At 43.1% G+C, this 20,764-nt stretch overlaps 1 protein-coding gene across 2 annotated transcripts in view; it reads left to right on the top strand.

Annotated features, from left to right (window-relative positions):
• The window catches only part of lzts2a (leucine zipper, putative tumor suppressor 2a), a 61,320-nt gene that overhangs the window by 28,160 nt on the left and 12,396 nt on the right, over nt 1–20,764 (top strand). The window contains exon 2 of one of the 2 annotated variants that reach the window (XM_057342130.1): nt 4,858–4,969. The gene's annotated coding sequence lies outside the window, so the exon portion shown is untranslated. Of the gene's footprint in view, nt 1–4,857; nt 4,970–11,398; nt 11,613–20,764 lie in introns of those variants that run through there. The other variant, XM_057342129.1, reaches the window with a different exon arrangement.

Raw genomic sequence — 20,764 nt, 5'->3', positions numbered from 1 at the left:
CGGGGGACCTCCCCCGGCAAGGAATCCGTACTGCTAGCCATCGAACCACCCCCCGGGGGGACGATGAAAAAGATTGTACCTTTAGTCCCCGTCTCATTTCTGGGAGCCTGTCCGGCTTCCCAGGCTGTCAGGCTGGCTAGGGAAGACGATCCGTCTCGGCTACGCGATCCAGTCGCCTCACGCCCGCCAAGTTTCAGGGCATCCGATATACCTCAGTCAGAGGCTAGGATGTTCCCGTATTTCGGGCCGAGGTTGCCACCCTTCTGGTGAAGGGAGTGATCGAGCCCGTCTCACCAGCCGAGATGTTCAACGGGTTTTACAGCCTGTACTTCATTGTCCCCAAGAAAGGCGGGGGGTTGCGCCCTATCTTGGGTCTGTGTGTTCTGAACAGGCACCTACACAATAGCTGCCTTTCAGGTTGGTCACCTGAAGGACGCGTACTTCATGTCTCCTTCCTCCCTCGACATCGGCCGTTCCTACAGTTCGCGTTCGAGTGACGGGCATATCAGTACAGGGTCCTCCCCTTCGGTCTGTCCCTGTCTCCACGAGTCTTTACGAAGGTCGTGGAAGCCGCCCTCCTTCCCCTTAGGGAAGGAGGTGAGCGGGTACTAAACTATCTCGACGACTGGCTCAGCTGGCGCACTCTCGAGATCTGTTGTGTACACACAGGGACCTGGTGCTCCGTCACCTAGATCGGTGGGGCTACAGGTCAACTGAGAAGAGCAAGCTCTCCCCGGTGCAGAGCATCCTCTTTCTCGGTATGGAACTCGACTTTGTCCTCATGAGCGGCCCCGCTCACCCCCTGCAGGGGGCGCGAGACCCACGACGAGGAAGCCCGCGCCCACGCGGCCTCCCAGAGGCAGTGCGACTACAGAGCGTGCCCGATCAGTGTTGAACTGCCTGAGGCTCTCAGACAGTCAGCGGTCCCCCTGAAACATTTCAGAGGCTCCTGGGATACATGGCATCCTCGGCGGGTGTGGTCCCCCTCGGGTCGATGCACATACGACCGCTCCAACACTGGCTACAGAGTCAAGTTCCTTGGAGAGCGTGGCACACCGGCAGCAGGCGTATGGTCACACGCTTTTCTGCCGACACCCTAACCCCCTGGTCTCCATGACCTTCTTGCGGACAGGGGTCCCCTTTGGGATGCCTCCCTGCAAGATTGGGGTGCCGTGTGCAACGGGCAAGCAGTGTCGGGGTGGTGGACGGGCCCCCGCCTGCGTTGGCATTTCAACTGCCTAGAGTTGTTGGTTGTTCTACTTGCATTGAGGAGGCTACTACCTCTCGTGCATGGCAAGCACGTGCTGGTCCGGTCGGACAGCACAGCTGCTGTGGCATATATCATTCGCTCACGGCAGCTAACATGACTCGCCCGGCGCCTCCTCCTCTGGAGTCAGCAGGTGATCAGTTCCCTGCGAGCCACACACTTCCCAGGCATCCTTAACCAGACAGCCGATGCGCTCTCTCGTCAGTCGACGCCTCGCGGAGAGTGGCGACTCCATCCCCGCGCAGCCGGCTCATTTGGGGCAGTTTGGCCAGGCACAGGTGGTCCTGTTGCCTCCCCGGACTCCACCCATTGTCCGCTTTGGTACTCCCTGTCCGAGGCAACCCTTGGCACGGATGCCCTTGCGCACAGCTGGCCGCGGGACAAGCAGAAGTACACTTCCCCCCAGTGAGCCTCATTGCACAAGTCCTGTGCAAGGCCAGGGAAGAGGAGCATCAAGTGGTACTAGTTACGCCCCTTTGGCCTAACCAGGACTTGGTTCTCGGAGCTAAGGCTCTGACAACAACTCCCCCCTGGCCGCTCCCCCTGGCGAACTGCTTCCCCAGGGGAAGGGGCACGTTACGGCATCCCAGGCAAAACCTGGTCTCCATGTCTGGATGGGACGAGGAGATCCTGAGTGACCCACCCCCGGTCTGGTTGGGACGTCACTCAGGCTAGGGCTTCGGCCACTGGGCGGCCCCCTTCGAGCCTCTCGGGGTTGCCGCTCTTTCTCAGTCTTGATAAAGACGGCTTTCCACATTGCGCTCACTTCCAAGAGGGTAGGGGATCTGCAAGCACCCTCCGTGTCCACAGATTGCCTAGAACTCGGGGCCGGGATTCTCACGTTATCTTGAGACCCCGCCCCGGCTACGTGCCCAAAGTTCCCACCACTCTTCCGAGAGACCAGGTGGTGAACCTGCAGGCGCTCCCCACTGGGGAGGAAGACCCAACCTTTCCGTGTTGTGTCCAGTACGCGCACTGCGCCTCTACTTGGACCGCACGCAGAGCTGAAGCTCTGAGCAGCTCTTTGTCTGTTTTGGAGGTCAGCAGAAGGGAGGGCTGTCTCCAAACAGAGGCTGGCGCACTGGATCGTGGATGCCCTCGTTAGGGCATACCGATCTCATTTCGTCCCTGCCCGTTGGGAGTGAGGCTCACCCCTCATAGGCACTGGCTCAGGGCGCCTCTCTGGCAGACATCTGCAGAGCTGCGGGTTGGGCTATGCCCAACAACTCCGTGAGGTTCTAATACCTACTCGCGGAACCGGTGTCAGCCCACATCCTGGTAAGGTGTGGGACCGGCAGCTGGTCGGGCGTACGCCTGCGAAAGCCCTTCCCCCTTCCTTAGGGGGATCAGCGGCTATTACGCCTCCCTCTTTCCCCCACTGGGTAAAGAACAGGCATTCCATCCATCACTAAGCACCCTTCCAGGGGACAGGCTGGGCAGAGCAGCCCTGCCCCCTTAGGCCGGGGAACAGTTGAGTTATCTCCCAGATGGCTCTAACTGGATCCCCCCCTCCGTGGGCTGTTCCGTCTGATGCATCCTCATGAATGGTTCCCACCTTGGCAACCCATGACCTCCCCAGGTGGACTCCCACCTTGCGGTTAACTCCTGCAGTCCGCACATTATTCCCATGAGTTCTCCTCTGATGGTGAGACCATGTGGTGTCTCCACTAATTCCTCCCTATGGTAGGTAGTGGCCTCTGCAGCGTTTTTCCCCCAGGGGGAATAATGCTTACCCAGTGGCCCGTACGGTGCCGGGCGGCTTCTCGCCATTTAGAGAACTAGGCCTCCGCCCGTGACGGCCGGTGACAGGGGCTTCCCAACTTTGTGTAAAGCTCTGGGTCCCCCTTCCTCTCCACTGGAGGGTCATAATTTCGCGTTAGCGTGTTCGTCTGACTCGCCCAGGCCAGTCAACGTCGCTCCGCAGAGATTGTGATGCGGCTCAGTGCTGTGGCGTTTTCCATAGGAACCCCATTCTGTCGGTTCGACACAACGTCGAGAGACCGACAGAAAGGGAACGTCTTGGTTACGGATGTAACCTCGGTTCCCTGATGGAGGGAACGAGACGTTGTGTCCCTCATGCCACAACACTGGCCGCCCACTCCAGCGGTCGGGGGAGGATGCTTTAGGCTCCTCAGACCAAAGGTGAATGAATGAGCACGCCGGCTTCCCTCTTATACCCGGACTTCCGGGGAGGAGCCCGGCATGCACATTTCATTCGCCTTTTCTAAATACTCAGAATATGATAGGTTCTCAAGACAAATCCCATTCTGTCGGTTCGACACAACGTCTCGTTCCCTCCATCAGGGAACCGAGGTTACATCCGTAACCAAGACTTTTTGCTACGCACTAAAATGTGTTTACTTTTCCATAAAAAAAACAGTACATACTTTACCATAAAAAAACAGTACATACTTTAAGGGCATAGTATAAGTAGGCGAATTGGGACGCAGCACATGGTGTCACTATGAGTTATGAACAGACCTTGCCATTTTAACTGGACAAAGCTGCACTCAGCAGAAAGCTTGTGGTTGGGAAATTTTTGGAACATTTGGTTTTTCCTGTCAGCGTGTTGAGGTTAAACGATGGTCTTTCATATGGTATAGGAACCAGAAGAGAGGCAGTGTGTGTTTGTTTGTCTGGATATGGTTTGTACATCAAGAACAATGCACATGTTTGAATTGCAACTTTGGAAAACTCTGCAAATTTGTAGACGGTTTCATCGGACGCTGGCCGAAATTAACATCCGGTCAGTGTTTGTTTATTGGTCTATAATATAACAATTTATTTAATATTTAATTGATCTTAATATTTTAGTTTAGATTAATTGTAATAGAATAAACTACTTTGCGGAGGTCTACTGGAAGTTACGTTTAGGGAACAATGTTTCTTTATGTTGTTGCCGCTGAAACTGTCTATAATGAAAAAAACGTTACACAATTAGAGAATCTAAAAATATAGTATCACTCATATAAGTTTTGAATGTATTATTTTAATGATTTATTTGAAAAGTCCTGAGGACATCTTGCCCAGCCATCTATAATAAATAATGCTTTTACTGTAAGTACATGTCTGTTAGTTTTAAAGTCATCTATGTGTTGAAGTGCTTTCTAAAAGTTGAAAACGTTCTTTTGTAAGGTTTTGTATCAGCTTTCTTCCACTTAAGCACAGCAGTAGATTGGGTTTGTGTCCAGCAGAGGGCAGTATGCTCTTCTACTCTTCTCAGTATGTGTATTATTTTGTATGAGGAATTTATCCCTTCACATATTTTACAAGGCAGAATGTGATCTCTGCCTCTATTATTCTATGGACCCTGTGAACCTTTCTTTTCAGGACCAAAGAAAAAGAAATACTATGACCCTTCAGAAAGCCATGACCTTATCATGCTTGCACTGTAACACACGTCTTTTCACCTTTACACCAGGCACCTAATATTTTTTAGCAGGTGTGTGATGTACAGTACACTGTGCATACTTGAACCCTGTCATGTTCTCTGGAGGTCTTATAGGCCCTCTTGTTATGTTTTCAAATGCTTTGTTACTGTTACTGTTCAGAACGTCATCTAACCCCAATACATGTGTTTGTGTTTGCAGGTGTGCGTGTGAGCAAAGGCCGATGCTGCAGTGGTGCTCTTGGGATGTGTAAAGTCTTCATCAGACCTGAATGTGTGCGGCTTAGGAGCTGAACTCAGGGCATCTGTGCAAGGTAAGAACAATAACAATTCCCTGTCTGCTTTTCCACAGTATCTTTTATTTCCGTCAGTAGAAGCTGACATATGCAATTTATTTTCATCATTCATTTAACCCACCCATACAGAACAAACAGACGGTAATAGACCCCATCATCACTGTCATAACTTTTACCTCTCACCCTGTTGGTTTTAATTAGGCTCGGCTAATTAAAGACACTGAAAGCTAATGATCTGTAAAAGCATGATTTAAAATGTGCTCAGGTTGTAGATGCACAGCAGAGGCCACCGTAGGTTTCCAAACCAGCAGTAAAGAACTGTGATAAATAATGCAATTTGCAAAATCATGTTGATGTCAATTTTACGGGCGTCAGTAGAGTTGTACAAATATTTCCTCACTGTCATTGCCGATTATCTCTTCTGCTTGAGTCTGGACATTGATTAATGGTGTGAATGTGTGTCTGGCTGAGTTTTACACCCACGGGGAAATTTCAATGAAGGTCCCTTCCAGCACTTTTAAGTATAGTACGGGGGTCAGGTTCATGATGGATGACACTGGTGTGGATGGTGGGCGACCTGGGCCTTAATGGGAGGGGCTGTAAGGGTCAGAAGGCAGCTATTAGAGGGTGGGATTGACATGAGGACAGTGCCTGCCAAAGACTGGGTGGCAAGTTAAAGGGAGCTCTTACAATGGGATCCAAAAGCAACTCTTTTACGAACCATGGTAGCATGGCACCATGGCAATATCTTTGGCGTAGTTTTTAGTTAGAGTTTCCCAGAAAGCGCTCTTTTTCAAAATGTTGTCTTGTATGTGTTTGTGTGGTCTAAGCAGCTGTTCTGGAGCTTCAGGGCATCAATCTATTCTCACACTTGTCTAAGCAGCTGTTAATTTTCTTCAGAAGACTGAACTCTTTTGCTTCCTCTCTGTGGTGCAAATGACATCAGAGGCTTAGCTGCAGCCCAGGCAAATTGTTTTTACTGAAGGTATTGACAGCCTTTAGGCCATTAGGATGTGTGTTGGGTGTCCCATGGGCATGACCGGAGACACAGTGGGCCTTCTATTAACGCAGAACCGTGTGACATCTCTCTTCATTTATAAACCATTTGTCACTAAATCACAAGAATATGTCCCAAATAAAAGAAAAAATGTGGTTAAGGTTTTAGAGCATATTATGTTGTTTCTTTTTATTTTACAGATGAAGTAAAATTTTGTGTTTGTGTAAAGGTGTAGCCACTATTATAGGGATGGCCTGACCCTGTCTACATGCCAGTGGAAGTAAAAACAGCAAGCATGCTGGGAGTTAATGGGAATTGAACCAGTAGACCCTGACATGTCGCTTGCTCCCAACTTTCTCCTGTTAAGATTTACTGAAGCAGTGCAGGACGGCCGTGAGATTTGTGTGTGCACGCTTTTAAAGACACCACACGTTTGCTCTTTTCCTCTGGCCTAGTCATGAGCAGTCATGTTAATGTGTCCCGAAGTGATTTGCAACCTTTTCCCCCGAATGGTCCAAGATGCCTTAGATGTCCCTCTGCCTCCTGCTCGTTCTCTCTCTGTGTGTGTTCCAGCTTTTGTGTGCTTACCATAGACCAATGAATTCCTTTTGTTTAGCTATGGGAAATAACTGTCTGCGTGTTACATCTTTCAATGCTTATGCTAGCAGCTCTCCCATAGCAATGAAAGCTAACTGTTCCATGGACGCTCTGTAGCTGTGAACTGTTTTGGCTGTTATTCTCTGAAGTCCTGTTATTCTTTCCAAGTGTGGTAGTGAGCAATGTCTGACTCTATGTTGACATTGAGTCAGAGCTTTTGGGAGATCATCGGAAGAAAGTTTATGACTTTGTCTATACTTGGTAAAAAAAGAAATCTTGTAAAAGGCCTCATCTCATGTGTTGAGTTCCTCACTGTTTCTCAGCTTGTTTGTCCCTGTGTGACCTTTGCTAATTTTAGTGCTATTTTATGTGTTTCCACCTGAGTGCCCATTAAGACTGAGACCACGAACTCTTGATCTATTTTGGAAGACCGGTCCTCCAACCTTTGACCTCACTCGACCCTCCGCCCTATAAAACAGCAATGGGAGTTCTTGGGTTTCATGGCTGAGGTTAGGAACAGGTGTTTGGCAGAGATCTTTCTCACCTTCCTTAATTTCCTTTGAGTAAGTCATCAGTGCCTGGAATAAAATTTTGGTGAGGTTGCTGTGTCGTAACTTTGTGAACTTTGTCTCAGATGTTTCTCCTAAAATTACATGCGTGAGTCAAAAGTTGACCTACAGTGAGATTAGAGTTATAATATTAATGTGTATATCATAACTAAGATAATTTGGTTTTAGAAAAATCTGTAAAATTCTTTTTGAAATCTCTGAATTTTCATATTTTTTATAAACTGTTTTCCCCTGTCTTTGACATCACAGCTCAGGATTGAGACTAGTGAAGTGCATAAGACTGTGCTTAGTCACATGGCATTTTGAAATCAGGTGATTGGACCCAAAACTTGTCTTGCGTCCTACTTGCACTATGCCCTAAAAGTATGTACTGTTCTTGTTATAGAAAAGTATATGCTTTTTAGTGTGTAGCAAAACAGTATGCACACATTGTGCATATAGACCATCCAGGTAGGCCGACTTTAGGATTGCTAATTTCAACATACTATAACACTCATTTTAATCTTGAATGCTATTTAGGATGGATAATTTGCGACTGGGGACTATGAACTATGAGGCTATAAGCAAGCATACTTCCAAACAGTTTCAAAGTGCCCTATAAACATATTATGTTTTTCTTTTTTTATTCCAGCAAAGTGACCATAAAAGTAAAACCGTGCACCTTGTCAGGTACAGATATCTCACACCTCAGGTCCACGCTAGTCGCTTTATTGCGGTGTGCTGAGCTGACTGCACTCCCCCTCCGTAGTGCACGAAAAGGACAGAGCGTTCACTTGCCCTCTCACTTTCCTATCCTTCATGCCTCCCCCCTCACTTCAGTGGGCTTATTGCTTTTCCATGGCAGGGAGCAGAGCAGTAAAAGTAGATTGGTTTGCAACGTTCAGATCCCCTGGCAGCTTCATACATACAATTTCATTACACGCCATTCATTACGACGCTTTGTTTATGTAGTGCTGGTCTGTGTGACATTTCTTGCACTGTGAGTGTTGATGCTTTATGAACTTGTCTCTCTGTCACTGATAGTGTACATGATAGTCTTCTGTTTTTCATTCTTCTGATACTGGGCGGTCTGAGCTCAGGGCTTGATGTGTATACATAATTCCACACATGACATTCACTGAACTCATGATTTAGTTATGTAATCTGCCTCCAGAGGGTTAATCAAAGATTAATGTGCACTCCACACTACAATCTTTGATCATTTAGGTGGTAAAGCATGTTTTTAGGACTTTCAAGAGATGGTGTCAACATGCGTCTCTTGTGCCATCAGTCTTTGGCCGCACTCATGGTTCAAAGATTCATAGGAATGGTACCTTGATGTAACATGCATTTTGTGATTTGTTTTTCATAAGTAGGCCCAGACGAAATCTGCAGGCCTTTTTGTGCATTTCTGCACTGAGCTGGGTAGGAAATCTGCAAAATGGATTTAAAGGGATAGTTCACCCAAAAACTTTTTTGTCATTTATTCGCCCTCGATGTTTTCAAAACCCTACTATGACTGTGGAACACAAAGAAGATATTTTGGGAAATGTCTCAGTGGTTTTGTGTTCACACAATGAACGTTCTTCAAAATATCTTCATTTGTGTTCCACCGAAGAAAGTCATGAAAGTTTTGAAAGCTTCTAAGTGTTCTGAGTGAAACAGGATATTCGACAAGAAAAAATGTTGGGTGGATTTTTATAGATTGTAAATTGGATCAGGATTAGTGGTTTTACATGACATGTGGTTGGATAAGCAGGATATGTAATATTACAGATCCACAGAATCATTACAGAGTCCGATCAAGATACTTTATTTGGAATAGGACAATGATGAATCACGCACAGTAGGACCAGTAACATGAATGAAGTAAATAGGGTCAATTTTGATGTCATGTATTGTGTGTGAAATTGTGTCTGACAGGGAACTTTATGGAGCTTCATGCAGTTCTGCAGGTGCAGTTTCCCCGTTGGCCCCTTCAAGACTCCAGCACGCGCTTTTGAACTTTTTCTCTCTCTTTCTTTTCGTACATGAGGGGTTAAGTGTTTTGTTGAAGTTTTCGAGGACCTCTCATTTTGTGTGTCCGTCTGCACGTTTGTGTGCGCTGTGAATCAGATCAATGTGTGGTATGTGCGGGGGGGCGGGGGTTGCCGGGACTAGGCTCTTGTTCAGTCTTTTTGTCCCTCGCTATCATTAATTTCTCTCTCTTCCCAAACCATCTTCATTCCATTCCATTTCTTCTCCTTTTTAACTCAGAGCTGAATAGCAGCAGGATTTGGAAGTTGTGGGTGGGGGTTGGAAACGCCCTCCCTCCATACATACTGAATCAAAGCTGTTCATTGCCCCCAATCCCCCAACCGACGGCTTTCCCAGACCCAGTACTGGAAGACAGAGTCAGTTTGCTCCATGGATAATGTGCAGGTCATATTGCAAGTATGCAAGCATGTGCCTGAGCTCCCTTGTGAATTTATACAAATATATATGTGGAGTGTATGTTCATATGATAACTCCCATGGAGGGCAAGTGTGCATTAATCACTCAGATGCTCATCTGTTTCTAACGCTTCATTAACTTTCCTTCCTATCTATCTCTCTCTCGGTCCATCTTCTTCATTTCACTTCACTCGAGATCTCTGTATTTACTGTTCCCAGCACACATGGGTTAGGAATAACACGTCATGCTTCCTTGCTTTTGTTTGGGAATGGCCAGTAAATGGAGTAGAGCGGTAAACCAATAAAGAGTGAATAGGGCTCATTGAGAAACAAATTTTCGCACAAATGGTCTTCAGATAAAGGCACTTCTACCTTCTATGTCTTTTTTCTTTTTAATTGTAACTTCGTAAAAGAACACATTAGGCTTCGATGTCTTGGCAACGTTCAATTAAACTTTGTATTGATTTTTGCTACTTTTCAAAAGGTTGTGATAGATTTTGTTTTATTCTTGATCCAGACTTTCAGTCTTAAATTTTCATTAAGTTTTTAGGTATTTTTTCATTTTAATTTAATTTAGGACTAAATACTTGTTATCTTTCCAGTACCAAATGTTAGCGAACAAAATACATTAAACTGAAATTTGGTTTTGCTCAGACAAATAACAGAGTAAAGTCTAAAGTCTAAAGTAAATAAACTAGTTAACATGTGAAGTGTGTTTATTTCCTGGGGTCCACAGAACCAAAAGTGCACTTCCTTCGTTACATAGAAGTCCTGCACTTTAAATGCATCAAACTCCCTATGTTGTTTTCATTTGAAAGTTTTAATTTTAATGTCATCTGCGGCAACAATTTGTCATGCTGATTTTGTGTGAATTTGTAGCAGTTGAAAGTAGGCCTTAAACGATTAATCGTGATTAATCGAATACAGAATAAAAGTTTGTTTAGATCATGTATGCCTGTGCACTGTGCATATTTATTTTGTATTTATAAACACTTATACATACATGTATATATTTTCATTTTATTTTTTTTCTTAAATATATAGTGCACAGACATATATTATGTAAACACAAACTTTTATTCTGGATGCGATTAATCGTTGAACAGCCCTACAGCCCAGAGAAAATCCACTAACAGACAAAGAGTTTGACTTGATTGGAGAGGTTTTACTCTAATCCAGTTAGTGTAATACCCGCTCTTTACACAAACAATTTTTTCCGAGGGTAATGATGGGAATCTTGGCAAGAATTGTTCCGGCATCATAAATGTGCTCCATGTGTGAACTCTGTTTTAAAAGGTAGGAAACTTAATAATGCTTCTTGCAAAGATATATTTTGGCAGCATCGAAAAAGTAGGATCACATTAGTCCCTCACATCAATACCTAAAAAGAAAGCTGACTTACTGTATAAATAAACTTATTTCATTAAATACAAATTACTAATATAGTTCGTTATTTCACCTGCAGTGTATGTTTGTTATTATTACAGTAAACTTCGCCTAAGGTTCGCAGAACTTTCCAAATGCATGTCAAGTGTCACCTCTGTCATGCATGTGGGCCAATTGTGGTGTGGCGTTCTGAATCTGACTTGCAGGAACTGATTGATATGATTTCAGACTAAAGCATTTGAATGTTTTAAATCACTTAACTATTGTTTTAGTCTAACCGAATCAAACTTTTATGTAAGCAGGCTGAGTGCGAGACTGAGAGGAAGAGGGGAAAATGTGGAGGAAAGAGTGAAGCGAAGGAGTGTGCATGAGGAGGGATTAAATGTGTGTGAGGAGGATGGGGGTGGTTGGGTAAGAATGGGCCACATACAGAGAGGGAGGAGGGTAGCTGGAGAAGGGGGCGGAGCTGTCACGACAAGCAGCGGAGGAGAGGACAGGACACGGAGGAAGGGGCTTTTCAGAGTGAACTGCAAGAGAGGAAACTTTGGCGCGAGGAAGAGGAGTGGAAATGTGTGAGAGAGAATGAGTGTGTGTGACTGAGATTTAAGAAGCAAGTCTACAGATTTCTGTGAGCGGGGTGGGATTGTTCCTCCAGGACAGTCCGGACAGACACGAGAAGGCAGCCATGCAGAGCACCATGGGTACGTCAGTAACACAACTGTATTTATTACACTCTCTAAAAGCACGCGAGTTCAGATTACCACGGCTCCTCACAATGCGCTCTCAGGGCTTTGAAGGGATGTGAAATGAATGATTAACTTTCTTAAAGCTGATTGCACTCGGGCGAGGGTCTCCAATTTACTTAGAAGTTTTGGAGAATTGTTACTGAGAGATGTGTTGTGTCTAAAAAAAGGTCTTTATAGAAGAGACTTTTTAGAGAAAAGTCTTCCTTAATGTGGTATTTTGAGAATTTTCACATACAAAGTGCATGTTGACTGTTAACCAGTGGAAAAGGTTGAGAAATGGTTCAGAATACATAGAATTCTCCGTTTATATTGGTTTTAGTATTAGACTAGCTTTCTATCAGATGTTTTTTTACAAGAATGAAAACGAACAAAACAGACAATTGTTGACACATGGTAAGAGGATTGAGCTATAAAGTGTGGATAGCACAGCTCAGATAAGTTGGTTTTGGAAGAATAGTTTAAGAATTTAATTCATATTAAGACCCATGAAGGTAAACATTAGATAGTGGTATCAGATCTGACATTGTTGAGATCTCTTCTGAAACTCTTGAGATCAGTGGTTTTTTTTGTCATCAGGAAAAGCTGAGATTTACGCAAAAGTCTCCATTTAAATCTAATTTCTGTCAGGAGAAACATTTGAGATATCAAAGACACAAATCATAAAGAGTATGGCTTGTTGGAGTTGTTCCACTTTACTGCTGGTTTGTTTCTGATACAAGTGTGTGAGCAAGACCTTGTGAACACATTTAATTTACAAAATTAAAAAGGGATGTGTTCATTATTAACAACACACTGTTTGTGTTAAGCTATTTAACACAATTTTATTCACCACACCCCTTTTGAAAAAAACAGCATATGCTGAGTTAGGTATGTTTTGATGCTGGTTTGACCAGTTTAAACCAGCTAAGGACCAGCACCTGATCAGCTAAGGACCAGTTTAAACCAGCATGAACCAGCATCAAAACATACCCAGCATATGCTGTTTTTTCAACAGGGACATTGAGTTAAAAGTAACACGAAATGTGTTATCCCAGAAAAAACACAAAGATGTATCTAGTTAAGGACTATACATTTTGTGTGTTATCCTAGATACCACCGATTGTGTTGTTTTTAACACAACCTTTTTTAAAGTGGCGGTAAGATGAAGATGTTGAATTTTTTACTTGAAGAAACAGTGTTTCGGAAGTGAGTTTAGTGGTATTTTGAATTACAGTGATTGAAGAGCAGAGCTGTACAGTATATATGAACAACTGGCCTAGATTCGAGCATTTGACTGCCAACACACACACAGAGCAAGATTTCTCAAATCACTCCTCACTCCGTGCTTACACAAAGCTTCTTCAAACTATTCAAACAGTGATAAGCCTCTTGCACAGCGTGCTGTCTAATCTATTGACGTTTTGTATCAGAATCTATTGACGTTTTGTGTCAGAATGGGATGAAGCTTTGATTCCACCGCTCCCAATTTTATTGAGAGCTCTGATTTGTTTTTGGCGCGTGACTTAGCTCACTGGTACATTCTTATACAGTAAAAGCCAGAAATAGTGGCGCATGTCAGCGGCACACAGACTCCAGATGAGATCACCTGGAGGGGGGAAAGGTGCTTGCGTCAGTGAGTCGGAAAATAATAGACTAGTTAAATCACTTTCATATGTTTCAGGGCTTTGAAATGAATGCTGTCAGCTAAACTGTCTTTGTAGTGACAAAAAAGTTTGGATTCAAAATGGCTTCCCAAACACTAGTGATCTCTCTCCTATTCTCTGTCCTGTTCTCATCTCCTCTGCTCTCCCCCTTTATTCTTCTCTCTTGTTTCCTTTTATGACATGTCTCTATGTGCCAAGTATTTATATAAGGCTGTAGCTTCCTGCAGACGAATATACAGAGGGAGAGCTCATTAACCGAGTCGATCTCATCTGACTACACTGAATCAGAACTTTCCATGCCACTCTTTTCCTCTCCGTCTGAGCTCGACTGAAATCTGGTGGGACACTGTCTGTAAATCCGCATCCTTCTGCGGCTGCTCTCGCTGCGGCGTGTTTGCGAGTTTTCAAAATCATCTTTAAGACTGTCTGTTTTCTGATGGTCTGTTTGTGGCTCCTGCGTGGTACACCATCTATGCAGTTTCGAGATGAAGTACATATTCACGCTGGCATAGTTTGTCTGAGGTCACGCTGGTTATGTAAGCATCGGCGTGGAATTAATTTACCGGTATGTGCGCTGTGCCGCTTTTCCCAGACTGCAGTTTGTGTTGCGCACACATTTTGGTTTGATCGCGAGAGTGATGATTATGGCTTGTCAAAAAAGCCACAAGTTTATTTATCTGTCTTTCTGTGCTGAAGCTGGTTGAAAAGGAGGAGAAGCCATTTTGAGAAGACTCCATCTATATATTAAATGTAATCTATGGTCTGTTTAATTTTTCAGATAATCCTGTAACCTTTTTGTCATTTATATATACCTTTTAATGTTTTATTTTTCATATTTATTAGGCCTAATTCTTGGACATGGCATAGTGTACCATGTTAATACCATGGTACGTGTATATGACAATCTCTCTATACCATGGTATAATAGAGTACAATCCAATGAATAAAGATACAGGATTACCTCCTCTCTTATTGAAAACATTAAGCAACGAGAAACATAAAGAGACACATCTGCATTAGCTTACTGTCGTTTCTGCTGGGCAATAGCTTGTCCTTATTTAGTCTTTTTTTTAAAAACAGAACAATCTGTCCTTTTCCTTGTTGCTAACAGATGGCTTTGTGGCCTCCTCATTTCTCTGGTGGATCAATATGATTTTTCAGACCAAACTCATTGACCAGGAGCAAGTACACTAGTACTGAGTAAGTACTAAAGTACCAGTGCACATTACCGTCCCATCAGCAGTTCTTCAGAATGGCCTTTCCAGCAGTAATAACAGTGTGGTGGAGTCACAGCTCCTCTCTGTGCTGCTGTGTCTGTTTCTGACCACTGGACTGAACTGAATAATCATTAGCGGTTGGAAATTCTTTCCGTGGCAAAAGAGCAGCTGACTCGGAAAACGACTGGCTGCTTATTGTTACATGCCCTGTCTAATGCTGGATGATTTTCTGCTGTTTGCAAACATTGACGTAAATGCAAATAAGCTGTCTCTTAATGTAGTCATCAACCAATTCAAATCTCACAGACAAAGTTCAGATTACAAACACAGACGATTACTGTATTGTTACACAATTCTGACACATTCTGTTGCACAATGTCACTGTTTTTTTTGCACAAACATTTTGATCAAAAGATGTCTATACCACACAGTCTGTAGAACTTTTTAGGTCTCAGTTTAACAGTGGTATAGACACGCGCTGGCCCGAAGTTAACTTCCAGTCTATGTTTGGTTATAATATAACAATTTATTTTATATTTAATTAATATTAATCCATATCAATATTTTTGTATATTAATTGTATTGAATTCATTTAAAACTACTCACCAGTTTTTTATTCTTTGTGGAGGTCTACCAGAAGTTAACTTTGGGCCACATAACGTTTATGTTGTTGCCGCTGAAACCGTCTATAAGAATACTAGCAAGTATTTAATACCTCTAGTTAAATTCTCCTGCCATCATTTCATATACTTTGTGATCTTGATGTGGGGGATTATAGTTTTATTTAAGAAATGACTTTGAAGGACCTTTGTGAAGTATACAAAGTAATTTATGCCGGTCAGAACAAGCGACGTTTCTCATGCGCTCAGTAACGGGCACCACGGCTGGCTTCTGGGTCTGTGCCAGTGGCTGCAGCACTGCACACTGGGTGAAACTAAATGTATGGTGTTGATTGGCAGGTAGTGTCAGTCCAGATGGCAGAGGCTCTGTGTGGTATTGTGTTGAAGAAGGGCGCCTGCTGCATCTCATTCTAGACTTTGAGCCAGCCGGCACTCGTGTGAAAGCCCTGCTGGATTTGGATGCCCAGGGAGGCTCGGACAGGAGAGGAGAGCCTAATTGTGTTCTGAAGGTTTGTGTGGTGACTCGGGCCTCAGTTCAAGGGGGCCTTTAATAAAGCCCATATGCTTTGAGATGCTAAAGAGCCGACCAGCTCGCCGTTTTCTTAAACTTACAGAGTTTCCCTCTCTCGCTCACTAAATCTTTAATGGAATCCATATTTTTTTGACTCCTTTCATCTTTTTCCTCCATTTGGTTTCTGCATGTTAACTCACTCTCCACCTGTGACTTTTTAATGTCTTTTTCTCTCTCTCTTTCCTCTCTTCTGTGTAGAGTTCTCTCTTTGTTTGTGTTGCAAACTTTTGCTCCTCCTCCTCTCTCTCTTTCACCCCCGGCAGTGCTCATGTTGGCCTCAAGTGCCATGGCAACAGCCTCAAACAGAGCTAAAAGCCTGTAACAGCAACAGGTTGGCAATGAAACCAGTAGGACCAATAATGATTCTTCCACAGGCACTGTTTCCCTGCCGCTTTTAATCTGATCCAGCATATCGGCAACGGAAGACACAATTAATGAGTTGGAAAAGAGAATTACAGGGATTCCATTAAACAATGGGTAGCTTTGCATATGTGAGGACAGGCTTAACCATATCCAGGTGTAAGGGCCAATCCCATTTCTAGCCCTTACCCCTACTACATTTTTTGTCTCGATTCTCTTTTGTTTGGAGGGGTAAGGGGAAGGGCCATATAGTCCTTCAAACCAAGATTCTTCGGGACCTCACTTGACACGAAGGGGTATGAAATTTTCAAACATGGCTGCTCATGCGAGTCTTTATTTTGGGTTTAATAAGGATTTGAACAACAAATAATCATCTTGTTTATGTTAAATTGAATGATGTGTTCAGTTTCTTGTCTTGAATACTTGAAACGTTTACAAAAAGTCGCTAAATTTTGCTAACGTACCGCATGACTGATTGCTCGATAGAACTGCAACATACACAACTGCGAAAAAATGATTGTTGCAGGGCCGTCTCCAGAATACAATCGCGAACAGACAGGGGGAAGCAGAATGCACTCGGACCATTGCGCTCCGATTCCCCGGACAGAGGGAGAGACCCACAGAACGTGATCACAAACAGACCGGGTTTATCAAAATGGGCTCCGCCTCCCCCGGTCCTCTCGCAACCGCACTCTGCAGACGGCGAATGGAGGCGTGTGTGGTGCGCTGCTTTTAGACGAAAAAGTTCAGGATCACTTCTTGGGCTGCAATCCACAAAACTGATATGACTACAGCTGACGGCAGCATCTCGGAAGTTTGTGATAAACATCGCTGCATCTCCGTAGGATCTAGCAGTGACGTAGTATAATGACGTATGACAATGTACTGTAGTAGTGGTGTCCCATTTATTAGGGGAATGTTTTTAGCCCTTCCCCTTGCCACTCTGTTTCAAGGGGCAAGGGAAAGGGGCGAGGGGTAAGCGAATTGGAATAAAACAAAATTGGGATTGGGCCTAAATCTCTGCTGTGTTGTATTAGGGGTTTTACATTTGTGTTTGAAATTTATCATAATTTATTGAATTGTGCACCTCAATACTTTCGTCATGAACAATGAAGTCGTCATGAACTGAAAGCTGAAAATATATATTCTATTTTTTTTACTTTACACACATACAGTATTCTGTATTAACACAGTGATGCATTACCAGATAAGATTTCCTAATAAAAGTTTGAAAGACTTTCTTATCAATACATCATATAAACACACTCTGGCAGCTCTGTGATCTCATTCTGTCGTCTTTCCCTGAAACGCAAAAATCTACACACATTAGAAATGACAACACACTCAGTGCTTTTGTATGTGTGCCAAAAAGCACAATTCTCATTCTCAGACAACAAGGCGACTGTGAAATTGCAATAAGGGAGTCATTGTTGTCGTTCAGAATGGATCTGTAAAAAAATAGACTAAGAGAAGATCATACAATTCTGTATGCGTGTCTGTCTGATCAATTCAGAACACACTGAGGAGGATATCTATAAGTTCACCAATGGCAGTGACTCCCTCTCTTGTGCTCCATTAACTCTCTTATTTCAAATGCGTCATTCATGACTAAACTCTATTCCTTTTGTGTAGTGAGCCAGTGGACTGTTGGCCATGATAGCAGTAAATAGTTGGTGATGAAATTCATTCCATTTAATTTAATGTGTATATCATATAGCACATTAGCTGATAAGGACAAAACATATTTAATACTGACGCTGAATCATATACACCATTATTGGGAGAGATACCACACTGTCACATACATTCAGAAGCCATTTTTGAGCTGGTTGGATCCCACTGGCCTCAGATCAGCACAAAATTAATCACATTATATTTATAAAGCTGCTTTCTCTTTGCTTAAAGGGATAGTTCACCCCCAAAAAATAATTCTGTCATCATTTACTCACCTTCAAGTTGTTCCAAATCTGTATAAATTTCTTTGTTCTAATGAACACAGTGAAAGACATTTGGAAGAATACTTGTAGTCAAACAGTTCTTGGACCAGAAGGAACATTTTTTTTTTTGTTCTGTTGAACGCAAAATAAGATATTTTGAAGAATGTGGGAAAGCAAACAGTTCTGGGGCACTTTTAACTACCATTGTCATTTTTCCTACTTTGGTAGTCAATGTTGGCCAAGAACTGTTTGGTTACAAGCATTCGTGCATATATCTTTCTCTGTGTTCAACCAAACAAAGAAATGTATACAGGTTTGAAACAACTATAGAGTGTGTAATTCATGACAGAATTTTCATTTTTGGGTGAACTATCCCTTTAAAGTCCATCTATGGTAATTTGTGATTTTTTTATTAACCCTTTGTGGACATCGGGGTCTTTTTGACCCGCAAATGACGTTTGCTAAAATAAAAATAAAATTCTCTGTGTCCAAATGGCATGAGACTTTGTATGGTGGTAAACCCTTTCAAGATCTACAAATAAAAAAATTGGAATGGTATATTGATTTTATGTTCGTGTTAAAAAAGTCACACTCATGGTCTTCAAAAACAACGCATAACACACAACCAGAAATTAAGTGGCACACTTCCAACAATGCAAAAAAAATCCACAATGCAAAATGATCAGGGCTGCGTTTCCTGAAACCTTCTTTACGCTACGTTGTTCTTAAGTTATACCTTAAACTGTACCTTATCGTTAATACATGTTTCCCGAAACCTTCTTAGTTAAGTATACCTTCTTTAAGTCATACTTTTATCTTACCTTATCGCCTTTTATGGTTCATACCGCTATGCAAAAAGCTTTTCTACATCGCAGTTTAGTTTCACATATAAAATTTAATATAAAATTCAATTTAGTATTAAATTTACATTGTTACTTTAACTTAGTTTTAATTTTACAAATAAAATACTCGTGTTTAATACACTCAGTGTAGGCTATTGTAGTTTTTTCATGATTAAAATTGTCACACACTGATGGTTGTTAGCGTTTTTAATTACAGCCTATTATCCCAAGGCACATCAGCTGGCAAACCATTTGACAGGAAAGGCGTAGTCTATATAAAGCGAATGAATGTTATGGGGAGTTTGGTCAAACTCTGGCAGCGAGACAGCGAATAAGTTGTCTTAAATCAAAGACGGCGCCGTCCGCGGAGCCAGTTAGTGTATTTAGAGAACATTTTTGTCCCCTAGCTAGCATGTCAGAAGAGTAAATTCTACACAAATTTAGTCTGCCACGGGAGCAAATTCTGCAGCTCTTGCATCTTGGTAGCCCAACTTTGTCGAGACAAACTCGACGGAGCTACCCCCTCAGCCCCGAAATTCAGCTGCTGCATGGCGGCTCTTCGTTTTTATGTTTTCTGGAGGTGTTTGGGGATGAATATGGGCTGAGAAAGACCTGGGTGTGGCGGTGCGTTCACTCAGTGACAAAACATCCTGCTCCTTCATGCCACCGATTACATACGTATGCCTTTCGCCAGGCACGACGTGATGGAGGCACACCAAGGCTTCCATGCCATTACGGGTGTCCCGCGAGTGATTGGCATTCTGGATGGGACACTTATCCCTATACACAAATGAGTGATTTACGCCAATAATGTGAATCAACACAGATCGTGGAGAACATTAACACACGATGGCAAACTATGAGAAATATAAATGACCCTTTCAAAAACAAGCGAAGCCAAACAGGCCAGTTTATGTTGCTGGTTAACGCAGAAAATGTATGTCCGTGAGGGTGCGGGATCGGACACTTTATACATACACACACACACACACACACACACACACACGTTTGCGCAGCTATCTTTATGAGGACATACATTGACGCAATACAAACTCTAGCCCGTTACCCTAACCCTAACCATCAGAACTACATGCCTGACCCTAACCCTTACCCTAAACCTAACCTAAACCTAATTATAACCTAAACCCTAAAACCAAGTCTTCACCCTTAAACAGCCCTTTAAAGGGGTCTCTGGAAGTGAGGACCGGCCAAAATGTCCTCACTTTACTCTCCTTGTCCTCACACCGCTGGTCTACAACTCAAACCGGTCCTCACAAATATAGATGTACAAGTACACACACACACACACACATATTTCTTTCTTTATTTATACTATTTCAGTGAGCCCTGATAAATGCAATTTCTACTATTTCTAAAGCGTTTCTTTATAATAAACATTGTTTTCTCAATACTTTACCCACTCTATAACGCAAGGTAGAGTGAACAATCGATTCTCGAGGCATCGATATCAACCTATTCAGCACCACCGCCATGGACAGCACCTGCTAACGTCGCACTTAAGAAGGTTTACCTTTAAGTAGCCTCAAAAGGTATAGTTCGGGGAACACGCCTAGAAAAGGTATAACTTGAGTTAAGGTGTACCTTTAGAGTCTTTGTAGCGCACTAAGAGACAACGTTATCGGGAAACGCAGCCCATGCTCACACAGGGCTGTACGTTAATTTTTTTACGTTAACATAGAACCGGTGCTACAGAGATTTAAAGTTTTATAGCACAGGCCAAATAGTATAAAAAGTGCAGTTCATCACATAAATAGGCAGGTAAATGACAAATGACATTAATGTTACATACAGATGGATAAATTGGGGCCATATAATTTTAAGTTTTTCCCAAATTCGTTTTTTCCTTTTTAATTGTTAAGTTCTGTATTTTCAATATTTCGCAATACAATAGTTAAT

Source organism: Triplophysa rosa, linkage group LG9 (assembly GCF_024868665.1).
Source record: "Triplophysa rosa linkage group LG9, Trosa_1v2, whole genome shotgun sequence".
NCBI classification, from domain to species: Eukaryota; Metazoa; Chordata; class Actinopteri; order Cypriniformes; family Nemacheilidae; genus Triplophysa; species Triplophysa rosa.
The sequence above is the reverse complement of the archived record's forward strand: the minus strand, read 5'-3'. Positions and strand labels throughout refer to the sequence as shown.